Source organism: Diabrotica undecimpunctata, chromosome 7 (genome assembly GCF_040954645.1).
Source record: "Diabrotica undecimpunctata isolate CICGRU chromosome 7, icDiaUnde3, whole genome shotgun sequence".
NCBI lineage: Eukaryota > Metazoa > Arthropoda > Insecta > Coleoptera > Chrysomelidae > Diabrotica > Diabrotica undecimpunctata.
The window spans coordinates 150799061-150820749 of NC_092809.1; the positions used below are offsets into that span (position 1 = coordinate 150799061).

At 34.7% G+C, this 21689-nt stretch overlaps 1 protein-coding gene across 1 annotated transcript in view; it reads left to right on the forward strand.

Moving 5' to 3' along the window:
* The window catches only part of heca (hdc homolog, cell cycle regulator), an 821779-nt gene that overhangs the window by 276233 nt on the left and 523857 nt on the right, over positions 1 to 21689 (forward strand). The gene's annotated exons all lie outside the window — the stretch shown is intronic.

Genomic DNA, 21689 nt, shown 5'->3' on the forward strand with positions numbered 1-21689 from the left:
ACATGTGAAAAACCCCTGAGGTAAGATATATTAAATGTGTACAATGTTTATTTTCTCGTTGGCCCTCAATAATTATACTGTCTTTCCATTTCGATTTCTTGCAGTTTTCTTCTATTATGTAATTTTCATCAGAAAGTTATTACATCCTCACTTTTTCCAATCGTGATATTCTTATTTATATATAGTCCGTCTTCTTCTTAGATGCCGTCTCCCTACGGAGGTTGGCAATCATAATGGCTATTTTTATTTTTGAACTTGTTTCTCTAAACAAACCAATCGATCTGCATTGATACAATCACATAGATTCTCCAACCATGAGTTCAGCCTTTGGCCAACAGATCTTCCTTGAATCTTTCCCTGTATTATGAGTTTTAAAATTTCATATTTTGGTCCCCTCATCACGTGGCCTAGGTATTCCAGTTTTCTGGTTTGTATAGTGGTGATTAGTTCTGTTTCTTTACCAACCATCTCCCTGGTCTTGGCTTCTCCCGTGGGTTGTAGACAATGTTTGTTCGAAATTTGGTAAGGTAAACACGAACACTGAACAATTTCGGAAAATCCTACTGACTGCGCCAATTAAGAAAATCAAAGCCGAAAGCGGGTTTTTAAAAAAATATTGTAATACATTTATTTATTGAGAACATGCAATTTCAAAGTATGATGACAACTAAAAAAAACACAATATAGTCTCTCTATATAAAGTCACACATTAGATAACCCAGGGTCGTAAATCGAACGCCAGCGTGTTAATAGTAAATAAGCCAACAGGATGATTAACGAACAGCAAAGTTATGCTTACCAAGAGATAATAAATAAAAAACTATTTATTGTTCAATTATTCAACGACGATTATTTTAGTATTTAGGATCTAATAATAGAATTAAAAATCAATAGAATAAAAACACTTTTTTAGTCCTAAGTATCAAGTAATTCGAAACACCACACAAAAAAAACATATAAAAACGTTAGTCTACTTTATGATGTGGATGAAATATATGTATGCGCGCCTGTGGGTATAAAATACGCATAAGACGTTTTCCCAGACTACGGAAAATGACAGATCCGATTTTTACGGTGCAGATATACTAACCCACGGCATTACGGGATTTAGGGTTTATATTTCTCTTTTCGACAATCCTATTCCGAATACACCATTCTTGTGTCTAGGTCGACCGCGATTGAATTTGCATTGATTTTTGTCAAATGTCAGGGTTGAATCCATATTTGTACGAATCGTTTGCGTTTTAAAATTGAATTTTGAAATTGTGTACGTTATATTACTGAAGTCGTTTGGAATTCAAATTTTATATAGCATGAAAAACACAATATGCACTAAAATTTCAGAAAATTTGGACTCGACTGGAAAATTTGAATATCATAATCACTTTAATAGATGAAGCGAGTTGTTCCTTTTTCGTTATAGCTATTAAGGTTACATACAAAGTAAGTAAGCGAAGCTACTGAAGAGTCGTTCAAAACAATCTTCGTAGGTCAAAGAGGTACAGAACAATAAGAGGCTTATCAATTCCACCGACTACAAATGGTATTGAGGAAATCTATTGAGGGGAAAGTTTTATCAACATTCATTAGTTTTATGTTTTTTTTGAAAATTGACCATTTTTAGTGCTGAGAAAAGTAGTCTATTAATAAAACATTTGTATGTGGGAATTCTTACTCCAAATTATTTATCTTTCAATGACGCTACAGACCAAATTAAGGCTTGTCCTCCTGTAATTTCTGCTTCCAATATTCCACTATACGCGGTCCTACGCAGCTCGGATTTCAATAACGTTCAGCAAATTGTGCGCATCTATCTTCCTTCAGCCCATCGCAGTCCAATCGAAGTAATAATAATATATCGATTTTAGCGATCAATACTACTTCTACTCTACTAGAACCCAAACGCCTCTGTCAGAACTGAAATGGGTGATACTGAAACCATAAACATTCAAAGAGGAGTTAGACAAGATTGTATAATATCACCATTATTATTCAACTCAGAGGACATCTTTCCACATGCTCTAGATGAAGCACAAGAAGGAATAAATGTCAATGGAAAAATCGTGAATAGTATCAGGTATGCCGATGATACAGTACTGATTGCTGGCAGTGAAGAAGAGCTACAAATTCTGTTAACCAAAGTAGTGCGAGAAGGAGAACTATACGGCCTTAAGGTGAATATAAAAAAAAAACCAAAACAATGGTAATTTCAAAAAAAAAACACACACCAGTTATAAACATACTAGTCAACAACAATCTAGTTGAACAAGTGAAAAAGTTTAAGTATCTAGGCTGTTGGATACATGAAACCTTTGACCAAGAACAAGAGGTTAAATGTAGAATAGAACAGACAAGAAACACCTTCTTAAAGATGCGACAGTTACTCACTACCCGTAATCTTGATTTGTCCCTACGATACCGCATGATAAAGTGTTATGTATATAGTGTGGAAGCGTGGAAGCTTGGCAGTTAACAGTCGGCTCGTTACGACGTTTAGAGAGCTTTGAGTTGTGGGTATTTCGTCGTATGCTGAAAATTCCATGGACCGACCTCGTTAGAAATGAAGAAGTTTTAAGGCGTATGAATAGAGAACGTGAACTCACAGAAATTGTCAAGAAGCGTAAAATGTCTTATCTTGGACACATATTTAGACACGACAGATATATCTTCCTTCAGCTTATTATAGAAGGAAAAATAAAAGGCAGACGCGGTCCGGGTAGACGACAAATGACCTGGCTGCGCAACATCAAAGATTGGACAGGATAAGACTTTCAAAGTTTAATAAGGAAAGCCCAAAATAGGGAAGACTTTGCAGAGGTCATCGCCAACCTTCGCTAAGAAGACGGCACCTAAAGAAGAAGAATACTACTTCTGGAAATAATGAATGACTTTCTAGTATTTAAGGAGCAGAAGAAGCAGGCATTACTTATTAAGTGGTAAGAAACGTGTTCAGAAAACACTTATTATTAGCCTGACCACGTTCAGATTACGTACATATTGTAAGATACCAGAAAATCAATAACGACAACAACTTGTATTTTGTAGAAACATTTCGAAGAAGAATACATAAAAAAGATAAACAAATGACTAAACAATTATAAAGAGGCTTTCACCTTTTCACCTTAATGGTGAAGCTTTTTATTAGGTATCTGCAAGATAACTGGGATTGGGCAAAATTTTATTCAGCTTCGTCAATTCATTTCAATGGGGCAGTTCAAGTTGTGGATCAATCATTATTTTCTTATAGTACCTTTTGTAATCAATGTAATTGGGGTTTTAATAACTACATATGTTTCTATTTATTATACATTATCTTATATACATACTATAATTTTTTTATAAAACTAAAAGTTTAAAAAATTAAAAATTTTTTTTTTTCATGATGGCCCACTGTAAATTAAATATATTATAGAGACGATCTTGTAATGGGATTAACAGATTTTAAATCCTACAATTTGGTACTTTTCTTGCATATCGAATTTAATTTGCATAATAATAAAATCTCCTTTAGTAGCCTTGAGGTTGCACCACCAAATCCACAACAATAAGATCAACATCTGTGTGCCATTAAACAGATATTAATCAAATGAGTTTCTTTCAAACGCAGAACCGGTCATCCGTTTTATCTAAATTGCCAACTAAGTGACTACTTTGTTTTTTCTTGCTAATAAAACGATTATGTTATAAAATAAAATAGTACATGCCTATTATCCTAAAATCTTTAGATCTTTAAAAATAGTTTGTATTAACATAAAACCCATACCTATTTACTTATTTTAATTTAATTTTTTAAATATTTAGCACTTTTATCTTACTGATATAATCAACAAGAACTTTCAAAATACGTACCGATGACACTGATTTAACGGTAGTGGAAATTGGTGTACCTGGGAAACGTTAGCACATCCATTTGATAAGGCCGAATTCAGATCAAGTCGCTTATAACTTACTGCTAATTTATTTCCGAAAGAAAAAATTATTACCGTAGCCGTTTCCGAAAAACAATGGTTATGCTAACTTAATGATATCTCGGCAAGAAAAAACGCTAAATTGCCCATCTTGGCGACATATTTTATCGCTAAATAATAACCTCCAAAAACAAACCCATCATCCCCTAGTGCAAATGTAACCCACATGAAAATCGAGATATCTACCAAAAACGTTGAAACTAGATAAGTTTATCAAGCATGAGCATGATCTATTGAAAGCTTAGCACGGCTCAACTCAGGGTATCAGGACCTATAGGGTTGTGTCGGTAATGGCCATTTATTCCCTAGCTTCTTGTATGGTCACGAAACGAACACAACAAATAAGGAAGAGGAATAACGTAGCACTCTTTCATGGAACTGAAACAAAGATGAAAAGGAACTACTAAAAAGTGGTCAGGACAACTATGATGAAGATAAGCAAGAACCGAGAAAGGTCCAGCTCGCAAGTATGACGAGCGCAGCGAAGAAATGTTATTTTCTATTGAATCAATGCCTTCACTCAAAAGAAACATATATGTAGGGTACACAAAAGATCTTTTAGGTCGAAGTCTGGAAATGTCAAGAGACTAAACTTTATCTATTATCGAGCACCTGGGTTGAATCGGACGTGTACGAACTCATCACTGTATAGCCCCCCATAAAATTATTAGATCCTGCTACCAAAATGATTAGCGGTATCCATTGGAGACCCATAAACTGATCACCGCAGATAGGTAAACTCATCACCACCATTTTTGCCCAAGACGCTGGTTTCTAATGAGGAAGATTGCTTGTTACCTGATACACTTTTTGTTTGTGTGGTAAAATTACTTTAAAATTTGACTGATATATCGGGTGTCTCATTAGACGTATTAGACAATGAGCAATTCACTATGCATGTTGAAGGAACAAGAGCAAATGAAGAGACGTTTTTCTTTTCTTGTAGTTTTAGTTAGATAACAATATGGTGGAATTTGGTGGAATGCCCAAATACCAGCCAATGGATTGCAATTTCCATTTAATACATCCGGACTTGGATTATTCTTTTAAATTATTAAACGGTTTGCAAACATTTTATGGTCTTTACCTGCCGTGGGGTACATATAGGCCAGTGATCAGTTTGCAAATATCTCCGGGTCTATTTTAAAAGCCCTGGTTTTATTGCGACGATGAGTTTATACTATCCACAGTTCATTTATGCTAATTGGCGATTAGTTTACGTGGTACCCGTTGAAGCAACTAACCTGCGGTGTTAACTTTACGTTGAAGATTGAAGTTACTTCTGAAACTATCACAGTTATTATCATACTTAAGTCATTGTAGGTACACGGAAGGAATCAACAATCTTTTTTTTTTTTTTTTTTTTTTTTTTTTTTTTTTTTTTTTTTTTTTTTTTTTTTTTTTTTTTTGTGGCATTGACTTTCGTCATTCAGCCAGTCTCGAAAGGTTATAATATATTCCTTAAAAAAGTATAGACAGATAAGTACAGATTATTTCTCTCAGACAAATGCACAGCGATATCCCTAAAACGAAATAGACGAATAATTAATAGAAGAACACGTCGAAGGAAAATACAAGGACACTCGCTTCTCGTCTAGGGGTCCGTCAAGACATTTATTTTAACAGACAAACAATACTGGACCACGGATAAGGTATTGTTACATATAGGATAAACAAAGGGTACAAGTCTAATCCTATACACGCTCATGAAAATTTTCATGAACGAGTACCAGGTTTATAAAGCTATGCATGTGTCTGACAAAAATTCTATAATTAAATTATATATTGTTATAGAACCTATGGCTAACAAAGACTGTATATTATATGGAGCGTATGTATTGCATTTAGTTAATTTTGTATACAGGGAGTTTGAATGCTGAATAAATTTAGGACATTCAAAGAAGATGTGATCGAGGTCACCTAGCTTGCCGCAATGTTTGCAACTATCATCATCGATGACTTTAATTTTAAATAAATGGCATGGGTAGCATGCATGTCCAAAGCGTATTCGATTTATAGTAGTAATATATTTACGAGGAGCTTTGAAATTCTGAAACCAGGTTGTTTGAGGTAGAGTTGGTTGTAAAGAGGTATACCTTTTAGAGTTTGTAGAACAGTAATGTTTCCATTGCTCTTTCCATCTAAGTTGCTGATTTTTTTTGAAAATCGTAGTAACATCTGATGTGTTAAGCATATATTTCAACGTAGAGCCAGTTGTTACACTCATTTTAGCCAAGTGATCTACATATTCATTGTGTTTGAGACCAATATGTGCTTTGACCCAAATAAATTTTATGTTGACTCCAGTCGATGAGAATCAACAATCAATTAATAGAATATCACAACGACAATTAGAAGTCATACATAGGTAAAAAAATATTTCACTTTCCAAGTTATTGGTCTATTGTAGAAATAAATTGCTACACATTCAAAAGACATACTTTTTTTGTTAATCTAATAAGATCTACCGATAAATAAATTATCATTGTCACAGAAAAACAGTAAAAGTAGTCATAATCAACTTTATCCAATATAACGTCTTAAAAAAATGCGGACTTCGTTAAACTTTCATCCGAATACCGAAGTGGGGGAGTAATTTAACTTTGCGGTAAAAGACGGTCGTATCGAAAGTGTCTTAAAATTAAATTATAACCAGACAGTATGACACTTATTAGACTGGACTTCGATCACATGCCATTAGATACTGCCAATAAAATCCATACCGACAGCTCTCCCTGTCCATTACTCGACTGATTCATGTAAATTTTGCAGAAATCAATGACAATGGCAAGGGCAGTTAGGCCAGTCAAGAGCTAAATTTCAATGAGAATTTAAACTGGAATATTTTCGTATGTTTCTACGAATATATATACGATATTTATTTTGCACATATATATACAACAAAACAGTATCTTTATGTTATAAATAAATATACTCTTTACCTTCCTTGTTATTGTTCTATGCTGTTTGAATTCGGGTTGCTTCAGTGGCGTAACTAGCATGGGTGACACCCGGGGCGGTAATCGATGGTGTCACCCCAAATCCTAAAAATAAAGATTTTTAAAATCAACGAAAATCCGATAAACATATGTTTTGAATAATGAAAAAAATAAGAATTATAGTTAATGAAATTGCAGTAACTAGTATTATTATCATGCAACCTCTTCTGTGCACTTCTGGACATAGGTCTCTCCCATTTTTCGCCACTTTTCACGGTTCTGTGCTTCTTGTTGCCATTTCTTGGATATTCGTCTAATGTCATCCCTCCTGTTGGTGGTCGTCCTCTGCTGCGTTTGTCGTCTCGTGGGCGCCACTCAATTAGTTTTCTGGTCCATCCTGTGTCTTTCAGTCTCGCTATGTGACCTGCCCAATTCCATTTCAGCTTGGCTATACGTTCGACGACATCACTGATACCTGTTCTTTTCCTTAAGTCTTGATTCCTTATTTTGTCACGCCGAGAACTGATCTTTCCATGCGCCTTTCTGCCACTCGCATTTTTAGTGCTGTTGTTATTGTGAGCGTGAGAGTTTCTGCTCCGTATGTCATAATAGGAAGAACGCATTGGTCAAATGTCTTCCGTTTCATAGCTATCGGGATAATGAACCATACGCCGCCCAAGCAAGTGTTATTCGTCGTTGAAATTCGCAAGTCTGGTTGTCCTTGCCTATTCTGATTTCATGACCAGGATATATGTATTTTTCTGTCAATTCTACCACTTGATTTTGGATGATTAGGTGTTCGCTGGGAACTACATTTGTCATAAATTTGGTCTTACTGATCATTTTTAGACCTATTGTTGAAGATATATATATATATATATATATATATATATATATATATATATATATATATATATATATATATATATATATATATATATATATATATATATATATATATATACCCGGTATTTAGGCGGCACACGCCCTTCCGGTAGGGATCTATGGAGGAGTATCACCAAGCCGCAAGCCCTTATCTCTTGCCGTACTGCTCCACCATTGGCCGATCAGATACCAGCATATTCTAGACTAAGCCGCAGATTCATTTAGAATTTTAAACTGCTGCGTTAGCCTTTTTGTTTTCTGTACACCGAGCTGGGGATTGAACTGACATCTCTCGCAGTGAAGCGAAGGAGAAGCCAACCGCCCAGCCCGCTTGGCTATCCGATCCTATTGTTGAAGATACGTTTTCTAATTCTTGTACCATTTGTTGTGCTTCACCCAGATCTTCGGTAATCTATGTCGTCGGCAAAACGCAGATGATTGAGCATTTCTCCATCTATTTTTATTCCTCTATTTTCCCACTTTAGCATTTTAAAGGCGTATTCGAGGACCGTTATAAATAATTTAGGTGAGAGAGTGTCGCCCTGTCTCACACCTCGCTTGATATGAATTTCTCTGGTGGCATCATGTAGTTTTACCAAAAATTTACCATCATTATACCAAAATGCCACAATGCGTGTAAAACTACATGAGTAACTAGTATATAACAGTTTATTTGTTTATGTGAATGAATTAAAATATTTTTTTCTGGCTTTAATAGCGACAAACTCTGAAATCACATGTTCTATATTTATTTTTTGTGTTGTTTGTTAAAAAACCAAGGTTATTTAGCCTTGTTTGCGTCCTTGTTGCTCGCAAGTAATTTTTGATTAATTTTAGCTTACTAAAACTTCTCTCACATGGATACAAACCGATACACAAATGGTCATTAACAATTTTAATGCGACTATAAAGTTTGGGAGGGATTCCATGAAATCTTATTTCACAATGAATTTTTAAAAAGTCTAAATATTGTCCTAGTCCTAGTATTGGCCGCTTGTAAATGTTTTCTGAGTCTTGGTATTTCTTATAGTTCTGCATGTTGAAACTGTTTACTGTTCGCGGAAAACAAACTGTGTGTCTGCACAACCTCGAACAATATCATAAATGCCCTTTGATGTGGTTTCGAGTTCAACCTTGAATCGGTCAAAATATTCCAACATATCTTTTTGAAGTTCGGCTCGAAGTATGAGTCCTGTATCGGTAGCTAACTCACCATTCATTCGTTTTTGACGTCCAATTCGTCTTTTGGTAGGAATGTCGTAGTCCTCACATTGTTTCTATTGCTCCATCTATATGATCACGTCTTTCTTCAATATAAAGACGAAGTCCCCCTATTTTGATCGCTGATTGAACAACAGTTATGCCCTGACTTTGCAATTCAATCTGACAAAAATTTATTTCCCTTAGTACATTATTCCAAAAGAAAAGAATGTGAAATTACACACAGGCGACATAAGGTTATGTGCAGCACCTCTTGTGTCTAAATTTTCTTGTTGATTCCTCAATTGCAGCAACAACACCATCAAAATGTTCTGCCAATACTTTAACCTCAGCATAGTGAGCACTCCAACGTGTTGTATAAAGTCGTTTAACAGATGCTTTGCTGTATTTAATAAGCACTTCCCAGCGGCTTGTGAAAGCAGAAAAAAAATTAAAAATTGGTGTTCACAAAATAATGTCGAGTTGTATTTTGATTGTAAAGTGAGTTAAGTTTGTGATTGGATCTCTCGAGTCACTCCCAAATGGGTGACACCTGGGCGGACCGCCCCTCCCTCCCCACCCTAGCTACGCCAGTGGGTTGCATGTTGTTTGATTACTGGTTCCGATCCTTCCGCAAAACAATACTTTAGCGTGTCTCTAATTTGCTGGATGAGTGTTGAATTGCAATTAAGTTTTTGTTCGTTTTTATTTATCAATATGTACTGTGAAATAAGGACTTGTTTTTGGCACAAAGAATTTTTTTATCTAGGCTTACATGGTGTAAAAAATATATTTAGCATACGAGTGATGTGATGCGGTTTTAAACATTTGTTTTTATTTAATGCTTGTTTTAATTGCCACCTTAAACGAAGATTTATTGAAGAGCAATGGAATGGAGTGAATGATATATTGTATACTGTATACATACTCTTGATCACTTCTCTCGTACCTCTTGATCACATCTCTATCACATATATCAGTCACATAAGAGGAGAAAAAGACTGTTAACTATTCTATCTTCTTCTTCTTAAAGTGCCTATCCGTTCCGGATGTTGGCGATCATCACGGCTATCTTTACTTTATTTATTGCAGCGCGGAACAGTTCAGTGGTAGTCGTGTTATACCACTTTCGTAAATTTTGAAGCCAGGAAATGCGTCTTCTTCCCGGTCCTCTCTTACCATTTACTTTCCCTTGGAGAATCAGCTGGAGAAGGCCGTAACGTTCTTGATTTCTCATTACATGTCCTAGATATTCCAACTTTTTAGTTTTGACGGTCATGAGAATTTCACATTCTTTCCCCATTCTATGCAGGACCTCCACATTAGTAACTCTGTCAACCCAGGATATACGTAAGATGCGCCTATAACACCACATTTCGAAAGCTTCGAGCCGATTCATAGATGCAACAATCAGTGTCCATGCTTCCATTCCGTAGAGCAGAACTGTGAATATGTAGCAGTTCAATAGACGGCATTTTGTTTTTAATGATATGTCTCGACTGTTGAAAATGGTTCTCATTCTAACGAATGCTGCTTTTGCTTTTATTATTCGCTGTTTAATTTCTGTTGAGTGGTCCAATTGGCTATTTAAATTGGTGCCTAGATATGTATATTGCTCGACTCTTTCGATATTCTGTTGGTTGATTGTAAGTTGAGCGTTTAGTATTGGTTTTTTACTAATTGTCATAAATTTGGTTTTCTTTATGTTAAGAGCTAGTCCGTATCTGTTGCTGACTTCTGTTATGCGATTTGTTAATATCTGTAAGTCATTCAGATTATCGGCAAAAACTATAGTGTCATCTGCATATATAATGTTATTCAACCATTCACCGTTTATTAGTATTCCTTTCGCACAACCGTCTAAAGCTTCCTTAAATACCCATTCAGAATAAATGTTGAACAACAATGGAGACAAAATACAGCCCTGTCGTATTCCACGTTCTATTGCAATTTTATCAGTTAACTGGTCTTCTATTTTGATTTTGGCCGTTTGATTGTAGTAAATGTTTCTGATAATTCTAAGATCTTTGTTGTCAATACCAATTTCTTGCATTAGAGTAATTAATTTGTCATGTTTTACTCTGTCAAATGCCTTCTGGTAATCTATAAAGCATACGTATATGTCACAATTCACATCCCTGCATCTCTGAAATAGCACCTGTACAGCAAAAAGGGCCTCCCGTGTTCCCAGAGCATCACGAAATCCGAATTGTGTTCTTGTTAGTTGTTCCTCACATTTTGTATATATATTCTTTTGTGAATGACCTTTAGAAATGTTTTAAGTAAATGGCTCATAAGGCTTATAATTCTATAGTCTTCGCACTTTCTCGCATTGGGTTTTTTTGGAAGATTTATAAAAGTTGACACTAACCACTCTTGGGGAACCACGCCCGTATCATATATACTGTTAAATATATTTGTCAACCATTTTATGCCATCATAGTCCATAAGTTTTAACTATTCTATATATTGCGAAATCGTTTCGTTTTGTGTTTACAAAACAGCATCATCTGTGAAGAACAAAGCTGCTCTTAGAAGGAAAAACAGTTCTTTTAATTAAAAGGAGAATGTCAATTGAAAACATGGCATCTCCAAGCAAAGTAAAAAGAGATAAACAGTGGTAAAAGACAACTTATAATTGAAGTAATTCACTTTACGAACATTCCGTTAGTAAAAAAGCAACCCAGTTTTACTTGTAATTGCCACCTTGTCATTGGATTATTGCTTATCATAATTTGGTCTTTGATTTTATGCATGCATTTAAAAATGCGTTTAGGCTAAAATTCGGAGAAGGGAGAAACAATTACGTATATCACCTGTTGCAATGCTGAGGGTAACTTCCTTTCCCCAACCAGCATATTTAATGTATTTTGATAACATTTTATTTTAAGCACAGCAAAAAAAGTTGTGTCGCACTGGAGGCTGCTAGTATCATTCTGGTAAACTTTAGGGAAAAAAGGGAAGAGAGAACGTTTATTGTTGAGTTAAAAACGGAAATTTTTATTGAGTGAAATTGTTTTCGTAAAGTTGTTTTTTATTTTGTATTATCGCTTTAATGACGTAGCGTCGACAATATTCATTGGCACTTTCTTTTGCGATTTCTGAATTTATAGTTTCATTGCTAATCTTGACATAATCATATTGTTCTTCGACTTCAATTGCCATACCCTCCTAGGAAATTGACAAGTCTTCATTTTATGTACTGCTGTCCCCATAATCACGTATCATTGACGCACATTTTTTAGCCATGATTTTTTCTTTGTCTATTTTGTTTTTTTTTTCAATTTTGCTTTCGTAGTATATTACCATGTTGAGGTGGACTAGGAACTAAGAGTTTTGTCAATTAACTTGTATTTATTTTAATCGAATGTTTTCCCTTTTATTACGTAAGTAACGAAACTTTATTCTAAATGATATATTATTTAAACATATTATAATAAAACTAGTACTTTAGTAATAAAACGTCATCTTTATTTTTAGAAATTTCGACCAATGACTTGCCTAAAAAAGGGAAAAGGGAGAAGAGCCGTAAACCGCTCGGTGGCCCTAGCCCTACGCAATGCAGCCAATGTTGGACCTACTATGGCATAGGCTGAACACAGAGCCTCTCGTGCCCTTTTCCAAGGTCATAAAGGTCATTATAAATTCAATAACACAGACGCCTGCACAAAACGCGTTGCGGCCTATCGACCATTGTTTGTCTGATGCATAATTATTGATTTTGGGGTGGACTTTTTTATTCATTTGTGCATTAATTATTAGCTTGGATTCCATACTGTCTCAAAGGGTTTTCCGGAACTCATTCATATTTAATGTTCTTTAGGATTAAAAAGAATCTGCAAAATATACACTTTACAATATCACATTTATTATTGCACTACATCATTTTCAATTTTTAATTAGAGGTGATCACATCAACCTTTTGTACATTCTCTGCATACCCAATTACATCTTAGATATTTCTAGAGAAATATGTAGTAAAAAATATATAAAATAGTAGAAACAAATACAACTGATAGTAGAAACTGCATAACAGTCTTCTTTAACACGCGTTTCAAATTTTAAAACTTTCCAATGTCTTTTTCGCAGTCAAATGCTAATAGGGAACGTCCTATTGGTATGCAGAACCATAGGAATATTCACATAGATATCTGTGGATAAACTACGAATATGACTTAGGGCGACATAGGGCTACTAGATCATTAATTGTAAATTTGTTGATTATACATGACACACGGAAAGAAACTCACGCGCACACACCCAAACACACACATACACATATATATGCACATTTACACCATGTTCAACCAGAAAATCTCCAAATAGCCGCACATATCCCTGTTGGTGATCTGCGGTCCCCAATTCCGTGGTGCCATATGTTCGTGGGTTGCATGGCCCAGAGGAAAAGTTTTTGCTTAAGCGATGCCACAGAGAGCTGGCGAATTATTGAGGATTATGGCCTTGTCACTAAAATGCACACACCTGACGTGCCTGACTTTCCATTGGTTCTGACTCGTGGGACGAGTGAAAATGAAATGAACATGGGACAAAAATAGATGTCCCCGAAGAAGACTCAAATATGAGTGATTCTTCTGAGTCCACAAAGAAAATTTAATGGAAACGAGCAAAGAGGCGACCCCGGTCACGGATTCTGTCTGTCCGAAATATGTTTCAATGACCCCAGTGAGGGTACTACAGGCGTACCTTCAGATCAGTAAGGTAGCTTTCGCATAACTTACTGAGGATTCGATGTCGCCTTGAAACAACGGCTCTAGGACAAGAGCAAAATAAAAGGTGCATCGGGTGTTTGCTTAGAGCTTATATATAGCAGGTTTATCAAAGTTTCGTGAACTTGGATAATATAATAGTTAATGGAAGATTTACGTTTAATAAGCCAACTGGCTGCTGTATGACCGCTTTATAACAGACGGCTTCCCAAAAAAGAACTATGTGTGTATGGGGCGAATGGTGGTAGACAAAGAATCTTTTTAACACAAGACTTCAAAATATTGAATAAGGGTTTGTCTGAAAAATATGACAGATTTCTGATGTTAAAGGGTAGATTAATACTATCCATATTTATTATTGCATGAGCAGAAGAGAATTTTTAGACTACGAGCCCATGGGAGATTTTTAATGGGTCATAATATAACTTAGGTAGGTAATACAAAAATAACGACCGGCGATCTGAGACCGTACAAAATATCTGTACCAGCAGGAGCAGGGAAAATGTTTTATTTTCGGAAAATTTTCCCCCGATTTTCGGCAATCTTTTTCCCAATTTTAGTCAATTTGACACAGTATGGCATTCATACACAAAGTTTTAGATCTGTATATAGTTTTTTTTGCAATGCTGTACATTTCTGCTGGAACAGGAGTGAGAAATTTAAGGCACAACCCTTATTTTGAACCCCCATGCTTTGAATACAGATCAGAATTGACGTTAAGTTTTTATTACACATTGTAGTATTGATTTATGTGATTCATCTTGGATGAAATGACACCCCAAAATGTCCCATGGGTTTGTAATCTATTATTCTTATAAAAATGCTGTAGGAAAAGACCGTGGTTGAATTTTAATCCGATTATGAGGAAGAAATGCAATTTGTTCTAATTAAAATTGAAATGTTAATGAAATGTTTACGAAATGGTATTTCGTAAACATAAATAAATAGAAAAGTAATGATTTTTTCATATCTTCTGGATCTTTTACTATTTTCCTCTTCAATACATAGAATCATATGATACATATGAGAACACAAAATAATATTGCAAATTTTTATAACTTTCGGCATGTCGCGGGTCTTTTTGACTATGTAATCGACTATTTCGTTTCCAATGACTCACAGTGTTATTTGACTCAAAGTAAAGTAACTATTTTATTGGTGTCTTTTAGACCATATAGTAATTTTGCAATATTACAAATGATTAAGTTTGGTAACTGATCCAGTGGATAGTTACCAATAGCTTGTAATAAAGAGTCAGACTAAAGACCAGCCACTATAATGATCTCATGTGAATTACCGACACACAAACTTAGAGCTTTCTGTATAATAGCAGCCCCTCCTGTAAAAATTTAACAAAAATCAGAGATGTGATCTTTTTTTTTTTTTCAAAATTAATTTCTCAAAAACAGAGAATTTCTTTAAGAGCCCCCTTTTATCTCTGGTCCGTAATTTGTGTATAGGTAAATAAGGTATATAGGAATAGGTAGATGGAATGATCAACTCTTTTACGTCGATACATTCAATAAATCTAGCCATATATAATCCTCATTCCATCCTCCAAATATGGTCGGATATGGTAATTGTTTTAAAGTGATTTTCTTGTAAACTGTAAATCCTGATGTTTCTGCCGCAACTTTTCTTAAGTATTTATGCAATTGCAATTAATTTTTAAAATATTTATCTTAAAAGCAACATTTACAGCCAACTATTTGTAGAATATTGTAGTTGAGAAAGATGGAAATCGTATTTTAAAAGAACAGTGCAGTACAGTCTTACTAAAAATATTCGTCATGTATTACAGATTATATTAGCTACCCAGAAATGAAAAATATGAGTTCAGAATGCGTCTGCATTGTAGTTTCCAATGTTTCCAAACATAATAAATATATTTTTTTGCAATGATTTACAGAAATCTTCTTACGAAATTATTTACAATAAAAACTCTAAAAACTAACTAATGTCTTCACTTTAAAGTGATTTTTCCCCAAACTGCTTTATCTACTTATATGTTAGATTAGGTTACGAGGCTAAAGTCATGTCACTTTATGTTAGGTTTAAATTCCAAATATCTATAACGTCAGGAACTTTAAAAATTTATTTGTTTTTGCATAAAACAATAATGTATATCGCAAAAATAGTACACAAAACCATAACATTGAAAAACTACATAAAAAAAATAGAAAATTAGGAGAAAAACCATAAACAGAATTAAGACCGGCGAAAGCAACACGTTGCAAATTGAGAGATTATGAAACACATAAGCAAAACAAAAAATAACCGTGCGGGAATTAATGCTAAATTGTTTGCAAAACAACAAGGAAACTAATAAATTGGTTGTAATTTCAGCCACGAAGTTTCATTCTTAGATAGATAGCTTTTGATTAATGCACATCAGCGGCAAGATCTTCAATTTCTCCTTACTCATTTGGTACCCTAATCAAGTGGTACCTTATAGTTTGATGCGTTTCTAAAGAGTCTCAAATGCGTCGTAAGCCAAAAGCTTCCTTGGCAGTCTGAAATAATCGAGAATGTCTACCCTACAAGTATATCACTGCTGAAGTATTCCTAGGCGCTGTGAAAGATAATTGAGATAATTTCCGCCCTTCAACCATTACTAAAATAAATATTTTGATCCCTTAGCTAAAAGCAGTGATAATAGCAGACGGCTAAAGCCATCCCAGTTAACCTTAACCTATTGCTACATTCTTCTGTGGATTTAAAAGGTACTGCTTTATCCATTTAACATTGGATAAAGCTAGACTGACTTGGATAAATCAAGAAGTTATCAGTCTCTTTTATCCAGTCAATTTGAATAATACCCAAAGCATCCGGGTGAAACTAGTTATATCCAATATAATATGTAATATCAAGGAGTGTAAACGGAGAGTACAGGAAGAAAAGATAGCGAAAACAATTGAAAAAAATAGAAACATGAAGTGCTTAAAGCAGAACCCTGGAAACATACAAATTAGTAGCATAAAGCAGTAAGCATAAAATATATATATATATATATATATATATATATATATATATATATATATATATATATATATATATATATAGAACAAAGAAGGAGAATAAAATATTGAACACAAAACAAATACCCACCACATGGAACGAGGCAATAACACACTATTACTATTTAAGAAAGGCGATAGAAAAGATCTGAAAAACTATAGGCCCATAACGCTACTGGGCCATAACTATTCAGTACAAGCTACCATCTGCTTCTTCTTCTTCTTCAGTGCCTTATCCGGTCCGGATGTTGGCGATCATCAAGGCTATCATGGTTTTGTTGACTGCTCTGCGAAACAGCTCCGCTGAGGTCATCCCAAACCAATACCATCTGCTTACGATAAAAATATTAATTGAAAAGGCCAACGAATATCAAATCCCAATGTATATGGCATTTGTAAATTTTAAAAAAGCATTCGATAAGGTGGAACATTGGGCAGTAAAGAAGTCTTTACAAAATGGGAGAATAGACTATAGATATACGGACTTAATTTCCAATATATATGATCAAGCAACAACATCCATCAAAATAGTTGAACAAACGGATCCCATTAAGATACGGCGAGGAGTCGGACAGGGTGACACTATATCACCCAAACTATTCAATCAAGCTTTGGAAGACGTTATGAGAAAATTACAATGGGAAAAACGGGGTATTAACATAAATGGCCAATATTTAAAACACTTGAGATATGCAGACGACATTGTATTAATAACAGATACAAGGGAAGAATTACAAAATATGAATCAACAAAAATAGGTCTACAAATGAATCATAATAAAACGAAAATTATGACCAACCAACCAGAAGAATTAATAATTACAATTGCACAAACAACTATAGAACAAGTAAAAGAATATGTATATTTTGGGACAACTAGTTAAATTAAATAAAGAAAATCAGACCGGAGACATAAAGAGAAGGATACGGTTGGCTTGGGTATCCTTCGGAAAACTTTCCTATATACTAAAAAATAGAAAATACCCCCAATATTTAAAAACAAGAGTCTTTAACCAATGTATACTTCCTGTTCTCACCTCTACGGTTCTCAAACTTGGACGTTTACAAAGGAAAACATTGAAAAAATAGCAAAGACCCAAAGAGCCACGGAAAGGCAAGTGCTGAACATCAGGCTATCAGACAAGAGAAGAAATACTTGGATCCGCAACAAAACAAAAGTGGCCGATGTATTAACGCAGATAGCAAACCTTAAGTGGAAGTTCGCTGGACATACCATAAGACAGAAAGACGACAGATGGAATAAGATGATTATACACTGGAGACCATATAGTTTCAAACGAAAAAGAGGAAGGCCACAAATGAGATGGTCAGATGACTTAACGAAACACGCAGGCCCGAAGTGGATACAAACTGCCTACAATAGAGAGACGTGGAAGAAGGAAGAGGAGGCCTATGTCCAAAATTGGACAGCAAGGGCTGTATAGATAGATAGATTATGTAACATATATTATGATATTTGAGTATAGCTAAGTTAGAACTTAATATTTCATTCTTTTGGCATTTAACTAATATTTTCTATACCACAATTACCGAACTTAAGAAGCAATACAACTACGTTATCAGATGGTTGAGATCGATAGTCGGGAATATTAGTTATGACGTCATTCTTGCTGCAATTGCGCACGTTTGCCTTTTGGGATTGAGCATTTTTGTATACAGAGAGGATGTCGAAAGCTCGGCGCAGTGATAATTGACGCGGTTCAACCCGGAAGCATAGATATTGTAAAATGTTAAAACTTTGTAATCCCATTGTGTTACGAGCGTAGGCGCAAAATTTCGGGCCAATGCTTTTTAAATGCATTTATTTTTTTTTTTCGAATCCTGAGAAACTAATAAATATTTTTTAAAAATTTAAACGCAGAATGAAAGATTACACCCCTGTAACTTACTAAAATAAACATTATAGAAGTTTTCAGGGGCTTTCGGCCCTCGGTAATAATGTAATCTTTTATTCTGCGTTTAAATTTTTTTAAAATATTTATTAGTTTTCTCACGATTCGAAAAAAACGACTGCATTTAAAAAGCATTGGCCCAAAATTTTGCGCCTACACTCTTAAACCGAACCACAAAATATAACCATAAATATAACCATTCTATAACGTCTGACGTACCTATTTTGTAACAAAATGTCCGGAGTTGTCTTTAGTATTTATTCTTTAAAAGCTTATTAGAAAAAATTCATTACGGGCGCCACTGGTTCGTCTATCTTATAACGTTAACGCACTTATGTGCCAGTTTTGTTAATTTCTTAAATGATCGTTTCGAAAACCGGTTGAGGTATGCAATTACACTTCGGGAATATTTAGAATTGAATTTTTTTTATTATTTATAAGGACCAGTTTTTTTTCTCAAATGTCATCTCGATGTACTTATTGATAAGCCAGGTCATTAAACAGTGTTAAATACTGACAACATTTCGTTAACCAGTTTGGGAGCCAATATGAAAAGATTGGAATCGTTGATCTTGTTAAACATATTAGCGAAGAATTTTATCAATGGCTACATGGAAAAGAATGAAATAATAAAAAACTTACATATTTATTTATATTTTATATTAATTTCTGCTGGATCAAAACCTTTACGGATCACTGGATCGGTTATTGTTACGAAAACCAATATTATTGAGATAGCGAGACAATAGGGTGACTAGATATCAAATTTTTGCATATATTTTACATATTGTTTATATATTATAAGCAAACAATTTTACTTTGTGTTTGTTTTTAACAAAAGCAGTGTTTATATTTGTCTTAATTTAGTGTTTACATTAAAAAATCGTCAAGACATTATCATAATCATTAAAGTCAAAAAAGACGATGGTATTAGATCGTTTGTTACAAATTGGGTTTTCACAATTTTTTCGAGCTTTTCGGTCCTTTCTCTTAGGATAAGAGGTACATTTATGATTCCCGTTTCATTTCTAGAGACTCTGCTGTATGTTGAAACGACACAAATTAAAAATGGCTATGGCTTCCTAACCTAACAACAATAATATTTTAATGGAATCTTAAACTTGCACAAATAATATTAAACAAAAACATTAAAGTTTTTTTTAAATTAGAAAAACGTGATCGCACGCTCAGTGAGGAGTAACCTCCACCTAAAGAGGGCTCTCACTTCGATCAAGTACCGCCTCGACCTGAGATATTCTGTAACGTCTTGGGAACGATGCTAACGAATTCCTTGATGGTCAGTAAAATAAAATAAAAATAAAAATAAAAATAAAAACGTTTATTGCCTTAAAAATATATATTTACATGTCAAACTTAAAAAATTTCAGCCTTCTTTCTTCGGCGTACCGCTTTTGCACCGCCAGCGTTTGTTGTTTCTTCCTCTCGGTTCCTGGATTTTCCTTGGTGGTGTCCTCGTCTGCTTCTGTAGGTACTTGTATCGGCAAACGTACCTACTTCCCTGCATGCCTGGTTTTCTAGACCCTGATCAGGTGGTCGATCAGTCTATGGGTGGATCTAAATATCCTCTGGATCCTGTTCTTCTCGAGGATATCCCTGGTCTTACGTAGTCTTCGTGTGGCCTGGTTGAAGAACCACCGGGTTCTGTTCTCGGCCACCTCCCTTAGTGGCGTGTATCCTAATCTGTTCCTAATTGTCGCGTTGGTAACTCTATCCTCCCATGATGCTCCGTCGATGATTCGGTAGCATGAAACTTTTTCCAGTGTGATTCCGCAATGGAGCTCAACATTGGTACTGCATACAGAATCACCGACCTAACATATGCTTGGTAGAGTTGAATTTTCTTTGCCTTCGAAAGTGGACTGGACCTAAAAATGAAAGGAAGTATTAGTTTTTTAGCTGTGTTAGCTTTTACCTTTGTTTTTTGTGTATGCACCCGGAAGTTGAGTCTTCTGTCGAGGTGGACTCCTAAGTATTTGACCGTCTCTGATTCCTGAATTCTGTTGCCTCCTACTGTGATCTCGTTCCGTGGTGGTCGTTTTTCCTGGGTGAATATGATGAACTGCGTCTTTTCGGCGTTGATCTTGATTTTCCATTTTTCGGTGTAGTCCGTGATTTTTTCCAGATGGTTCTCCATGTCATCTATGATTCTTCTTTCGTCTTTTCCGGATGCATACACTGCTGTGTCGTCTGCATACAGGGCTGTAGAAGTCCTTGGATCTGTTGGAAGGTCTGAAACAAAAATGTTATATAATATAGGAGATAAAATGCTGCCCTGTGGCATTCCTTCCTGGATTTCTTGGATCGTCGCTTGATGGTCAAGATTATCGTATTAGCTTATAAATAAATATGGTGAGGGATTTGCTCATAGCGCGTGTAACGGTGGTTAAAAAAACAACTGTCTAAATTGAAATAAGTCCCGATTTCTCTTCAGAATTTTGAAACTGAATGTTTAAACTTTAATTTAGGCACTTAATAACCTCAAAAATAACAATTTACATATGTTTTTAATCCTCGAAAATGCGCATTTTCGCATTTTTCAGATTTTAAATCTCATGACTTAAAAACATCGACTTAGAATCTATGGAGAGGGAATCACGTAACTAAAAACGACCTCACTTCGGCCATATTGTTTTGACACTTTTGACAGATCGTATATGTTTATTTACGTTTGTTGTTTTTCGAATATTTTTAGTTTTATAATACTTTTATAGAAACTGTAATAATATATTGTGATAGTGCATAATAATGGTTTCTTGTTCTCAACGTAGTTGCAGTGGCAGAAGCAATGTTAATAAAAAATCTTCAGGAATAACTTTCTACAGGTTAGTATACAAATATGTAAACAAAGTAATGGCCCGTACTTCAGAGAATAAATTAATAGTATTTGACTGTATTAATTTATCTTTATGTATAATATATCGTGTTTTTAGTGTTTACCGCGGGATAAATAAATCATAGTTTATTAAAAATGTATTGCACTTTTTTAGATTATGATTAAATCTTTTGAATAACTAGTCATA